Below are 7,052 nucleotides of genomic sequence, written 5' to 3'. Positions count from 1 at the left end.
TTTCCAATACAGACTCTATCTGCCTCTCTCACATAGTTGCAGGGGTCCGTGCACTTAGCTGTGGACTTCTACCCTAGGCCTTTGCGCACTCAGTTGCAGAGCCTCTTCCTACCCTTATACTCTCTCTCTTAGCTCTTCACATACTCATCAAACACTTCTACTTTTCTTACTTCTTTCTTAGACTCTTCTAAGACCTCCTTTTTATACAATCCCATGGCTTGCGGACCAAGGGAAGATGTCTAAAACTGACACAACCTATCTAGACTAAGGGGGAAAAACCCTTTTTGACTCTTGATTTCTTTTCACTCTGTGACCAAAAAATGTGGAGACTTTACATTTCTTTATACAAACTTCAGGCCTTCTGCCCCAAAACTTGGGTTTTTAACCCCAAAATTGACCCCTAAGGGACCCGTTCCCAACAACCCTATAAGCACCCCATTAGAATAACCTCCTGTTGATTTTCCATGTGAAACTAAATAGGAGACCACTACAGTGCATGTCAGCCCATCCTTTCCCACATATGATTAGGTAGCATGTTTTCATCAGATCCCAAATCCAATATTACCTGGTCGGTTTCATATTATCCTATTTGTGTGGTGAGCCCCATCTCGTGCCCCGTTCGTTTCTTAAGCTTACCAATTTTTCTCATAGTTCCCTATTCAACAGGGGTCCTTTCTTTATTTGCGCACTTATGGATTAACTATTGTATCCCTTCTACTACTTTCTTTTCACGTATTAATTTCATACATGTATTCAAAAAGGTAGTTAACACTGAAAGGAACTACTTCTTGTGTTGTACTATCTAGACTTCCTGAGGTGGAGGCCTCAACAAAGTTCTCCTTTTCTTCCATGAAGGTATCTTTAGTGTGATTAAGGTCAAAGTCTATTTCTTTCTCAACAACCTTGTGCACCCACCCATCAGCCTCAAGATGCTTTTCCTTATCTGCACTAGTGGCCATACCACTCCTTGTTATTATATTTATGCTCTGATCTTCTTCGCAGGGCTCTGCCCTCATCATTTGGATGTTTTGTGTAGGCTATTGGGGTTGCAACTTCCTTTCTTGGATCTTTTTCATAAGGATTGTACATTCCTCTATCACATAGTCAAGATTTCAGCAATACTGACATGATGAATGTGTTGCATTTGTGCAATATTGTACGAAGTGTCATGTTTTGCCACAGTTATAGAAAATTACATGCCCACATCCTCGACCAGTGCTGCCCCCTCTTCCTTGTCCTCAGCCTTGGAATCTTCTGTGCGCTACTCCTATGCCCTGATCCTGAGGCCGCATTTCTACCTGCATTTGATAGGTCGGGGTTCTATCCATCATCATCTCATAACCCTACAATAGCATTCATCATGTCCCATAGATTTACAGAAATTGCAAAACAACTGCTGAGGGGTCTATACAAACTTCTATAGTAAATGGAAATTGTCGTATGTTGTCCTGTAACCTGACAGTTAGCACACCATGGTGCAGCTCCTGCACTAGGCCCAATGTTACTTTATGGTTTCAGGGGAATAGGCCCTCACCCGATAAGATAGTTCTTATAAATCGGGCAATGGTCCTTATCGTGCCCATGGTTCTTGCATTTAAAGCACTAAAATTCAGCACACACCTCTAGCTGGGCCTCCTTTCCTTTCTTCAGGCTCTGTAACTCCAAGTGCAGGCTTTCCAGCTATGAGTGAATCTATTGCACTCCAAGGTTTGTATCTTGTATGGGCGAGGCGTCTAGCCTCATGGCAATTTCTAAGGCTTGTGCTTGCATTTCTATCTTTTGTTGTGACAAAGGCACTCTTAAGTGCAACAAGAGGGATGTTATATGCTAGTCACGATGCTGGGAATCTGTAATCACCATACTGGCTTTCCTGATTAGGTATTTCAACCTTTGATTGAAATCCCAAGGTGTCTCATCTATCTTTTGTTGAATCTTTTTAAATTTAGTCACCGACTGCACCTTTGACTTAGGATTTCTAAACTCCTTATTCAGAGCTTGCTGGGTTTCTGCCAACATCACGGTGGGATTATCAGTGTAGTAGTTAATGTACCATGTCAATGCTTGATCTTGTAAGTATGTGACCCATTGTTCTTTCTTGATGCTATCATCTGTAATCTTCTGTTTGGTCGATACAACTCCTGAAACAAACCAGGACTGTTGGATATTTTCACTCCCTACCCCATTAAAAATGACATCTTCATCGCGTTTGCCATGTTGAATGGAGGTGGAGGTAGAGGTGGAGGTGAATATGTAGGTGTATGAGGTGGAGGTTGAGGTGGAGGTGGAGTGGATGGATGAGGTATCCTTGGGATACCCTGCTTAATTAACTGAACTGCACTTTGCAGAGTAGGTAGCACCATCCCTTCATCGTCACTTGAAGGGGGTTCAATTAACAGACCATACTCCAAGCTCAATCCTTCATTTCCTATAAATAATCTCCCACTTCACGTAGCCCCAAACATCAAGATAACTTCATAACCCGCTTTTCACATAACAACATTTTAATCCAAGTCTTTAATGATTTCAAATAATTACCTCGCGGTCCATTAAAGAGCATGCATTTCACTTCACTATAGCTGATATTTCTATCGACCGTGAACTCCGTCACAAAACATCCAAGTGTTTGATTGATCTAATGGTCCATGGCCTATGCGATATTGCTTCCTGATGCTTCCAGATGTCGCACTAATTCTAGAGTCCACACTGTAGGGTCATCAAGCCTCCACGTCCCTTGGTTATCGGCTAATTTAGACAACCACTCGTGTATTTCGACAAGGAACAAACAAAAGAATGCTTCGGTCTCATCCATGTACAAATATACTTGCAACCACTAATCCTTGGATAATTTAGGGTTCTTGTTCTCTTGAGCTACAAACGCTTGCACTTTCCAGTCAATCCACTTCTCAATCTCTTTCTTTGTAGGAAATAATTTATCACACATCTCTTAGATAGATTTCGGTCCTGGAAACAAAACTATTTTTTGGCTCAAGGGGGCTTGACCCAAAGTCAAAGTTATTCATGTCAACCAATAAAACCCTAACTGCTAGACCTTTCAGCAACAACCTGCATAACACATGCTGCAGTCTCACCCAAAGCAATATTGGGGGATGCTAAAACTTGGTTTCTGCGTCCATAGATCATGTGATAGGTACTCTGAAGCCCTTGTAGCTCAGATCTACCTTTGCGCAAATCAGTGTCTTCCCATGGCTCACTACTACAATTCTATCCAAATGGATTCGAGACCTTCGTGAAGGTCTATGATCAGGCTTTTCAGTCCTAAAAGAAGGAGACTTACAATTAACCCTAGATCTGCCTTCGCATAGATTTACCCTCTTTGACTATTCATATTACTAGATCTACCTAATGTCTTCGTGAAACTAGTTCATTAATTAATTTATGCATAGATAATGAAGATTCAATAGATTCACTCAGGAGATATGCTTTATTTCATAGAAAACAGATCATTCAGAAATAATGCATAAACTTAAACAGAATTAAGAGCAAGCCATAAATGCAATAGATTTGGTCCAAAATTAGCTTTTATTAGATTCAGTATTCAAATTACAGACTCCTCCACCCTGTGCACCTAGCTGCAAGGACCTGCGCATTCAACTACGGACTTGCCAAGGTATCTACACACTCAGCTGTAGGAGCCTTCCCCTTTTGCCTAAGTACAGGAAAACATAAATTTCCTGCCTTAGCTCTTTCCCTTACACTTGTTCTTCTTCAATTGATGATACCTTTGGACTCGCTATGACTCAATTAATTATAAATTTTCTATTACAATACCATGGCCCGCAGCCTATGGGTGAGTCTCAAAACCATCCTATCACTTACCCATACAAGGGGATAAAGCCCCTTGACTCCTACTTAGCTGTGTGCTCCGTTTCCATATTTCATGGAGACTTTACATTCTTTACAAAATTATACTCAAAATTTGATTAAACTAACCCAAAATTGACCCCAGGGACCCTTTCCCAACAGTGACTCTCCTCACATATTTGGTTTTCCTACCATTTGTTAAGTTTCTATACTTGACTCACATTGATGTATCCACACTTAGTCAGATCCATGTTTTAACTTGCACTATATTTTAGATTTTTTTGTTTCCCACACCTTCACCAGGCATATTTACACTTCTAGTGGCCATGCATTACTGTTTGGTCAATTTACTATGCAAATTAACACAAGTATTTAATTATGAATCTGGGCTTGTAAGCTTGGAAGCATGTCCAAAGTATAAGGATTTTAGTTGCAATCAATTTTAGAAGATGAAATATAAATATTGATGGAAGTGCATATTACAAATATAACATCTAACTTAATAGTTTATGATTCAATATACAATAAATGAGGAAAGAGGCTCCTAACTAAGGAGATCCAGGGTGTCCTTTCCTACAATATTACTTTCATGAAGAGAAACTAAAATTAGCTAATTAAAAATAGTTTATGATACATAAAATGTAGATAGAAGTGGCTCCTAAATAAGGAGGTCCATATTGTCCTTCCTTACAATCTTATTTCATCATTATTACTATTGCATTGAAACTAGAATTCAGAAATAACTCAACAAGGAAATGAGAATGAATTTCAATTATAGCTCATAATCAAATAGAAGGAGAATTTAACTTGAATTCTTGTTTGTCCCTTCATATGCAGATTATAATTAAATCAATATTCATTCAACAATCAAAATAAATCTTCATACATCTAAAGAAATCTGAAGCGAAAACTAGTTTATAAAAATTATGCTAAATTAACCAAGAAGTGCACTTAGCTTGGTATGGGGGCTGTTACAGAGTAATTTGTCACTGTTTTCACCCCAGTCCTTCTACTGTGTCATGTGTCCCAATGAAACATGCTCATACTGAACAAATGCTCTCTGATGTTGCCAAGTGAACCACTTTTCCTAAGTTTTCTGCCTCATTGCGACTCTGGGCTTAATATACGCGATGAATAGCTGTTGGAAATAGTCCGGCCGTGCTCCCAGTGTGGAAGTACATCTGTTTCTCGCGACGGGACGATTTGATGCTCCAGCACGACGCTACTTGCTATCTTTAGCGACGGTATGAATGGCTACATTTCCTACTAGCGATGTTAGTGCTAAAGCTTAGTTATAAACTCGCGATGATCTAGATTGGCGAATTCGTTCCAACAGTCAGCCTTCTGGATGTCTCCAGACTTGGTTTTTGGCATAGTTTGTGTTGCCCTTCCTCCTCTGGTATGGTAGTTCCGTCATTTGTGCTACCTTCCTTGGGGATAAGCTCACTCTTCCACCTTTCATAGTGACTCCTTCTCCTATTTAAATACTCACCATTTCTATGATGAGCTAGTTGGTAAATTCTTGGATTGAGCAGCACTGTTAGTGTTTGTGAGTTTGCTAGGTAGCTGGTCTGGGTGTGATAAGTGTGGGATTTTTGATAGCTTGTGGGAGGTTTTGAAGTGCCCTTAATATTGTGTAAAACTTATGAGTGAACTTTGTATGTTGGGAGATCCATCTTCAAAGAGTGAATGCTTGAGAAATACACTGGTTGGACCCTCTGAGAAGGCTTACGACGTCAAGACTTTGGTTGTAAGCTTGCTCTTATTTCATTATTAATACAATCAATGATGTTTTCCTATGTCTTGTATGTAATTTACTTGATAGCTCATGACTTCTTGACTTTGTGAGTAAATAGATCATTGTTGTTTTCCAGTTACGCGCTTTGTTGTATTTCCTTTGCATTGTTTCAAGTTGATCACTCATTGAGGAGAAGGAAGCGAAAGCTGGAGTAGCGCAACGGAACTTCATAGACCACTAGTTGAGGTAGGCATCCAACTATGATTGTTTAAGGAAATCTATTGTTGATCTATCCTTGTTGTGACTAGACCCACTCTAGGGCTAGAAGGGTTGCCTTTGTCCGCAGAGGGAACAATTTGCTGCATCACAAGTTGGCGACTCCACTGGGGAAGATGCGTGCGACTCCCACTCCATTGCACCTTGTCATTACCATCGGCCCTCTTGCCAAATGGGGCATTGATTATATGACTTGTAACCCTCGCTCGGCCGGGGGGCATGGGTATATCATCATTGTCATTGATTATTTCACAAAATGGGCTGAGGCAATGCCTACACTATCTGAAGACGGTCACACAGCGGCACAATTTTTATTTAATCATGTTATCTCATTGTTCGGAGTCGCTTAGGCTATCATCACTGATCATGGAAAATACTTCCATCATCATAGGATGACTGAGTTAACAACCCAGCTAGGCTTGTGGCATGATAGCTCGACACCATACTATCCTCAGGCCAATGGCCAAGTGGAAGCTATCAACAAAGTTCTAGTTACGATGCTTCAATGCACCATCGGCATGCACAAGTCTAACTGGCACTTGATGTTGTTCTCTGCCTTATGGGCCTACTGAACTTCAGTGAAGGATGCCACCGGGTTCACCCCATTCCAATTGGTTTACGGTCTGGAGGCTACCCTTCCGATTGAGTGTGAGATCCCTTCTCTGAAATTAGCCATCAAATTACTCCCCAACACTACTCCGGTAAAAGAATTTCTTCTCTATCTAGAGCTTCTAGACGAGACCCATCGACTAGCCTCTCTAGCTATTGAAGCACAAAATAAGAGAGTGAAAACTCACTTCGATCATACTGTCCATCCTCATTCTTTTGTGGAAGGAGATTTAGTCCTGCTCTATGATCAAGCAAATGATAAGCTGGGGGCAGGAAAATTTGAGCCCATGTGGCACGGGCCTTATATTGTAAAGCGAGTTTTGCAAAAAGGGGCCTATGAGCTGATTGATTATGAAGCAAAGCCTCTAGATAAGCCTCAAAATGGGCTTTATCTGAAAAAATATTATGCATGAACCCCATGCACTCTGATTTGTACATACGTTTGTTTTCAGCAGGTGTGTTGTGTGTGTGTTTTCATGTTTGGCTTGGTGTGTAGGCATAGTTGCCGCTTATCGTGTCTTTTGCTTCTTGTGCAGATGTTTGGTACACCTTATGTTGGTTTCACTGATGGTGCTTGCCGTAGTACCTGTAACCTTTCTTCTGCGGC

Source organism: Pinus tabuliformis, chromosome Q (assembly GCF_031772625.1).
Source record: "Pinus tabuliformis cultivar Carrire ecotype Pingquan chromosome Q, CPIR1, whole genome shotgun sequence".
Taxonomy (NCBI): Eukaryota; Viridiplantae; Streptophyta; class Pinopsida; order Pinales; family Pinaceae; genus Pinus; species Pinus tabuliformis.
The sequence above is the reverse complement of the archived record's forward strand: the minus strand, read 5'-3'. Positions refer to the sequence as shown.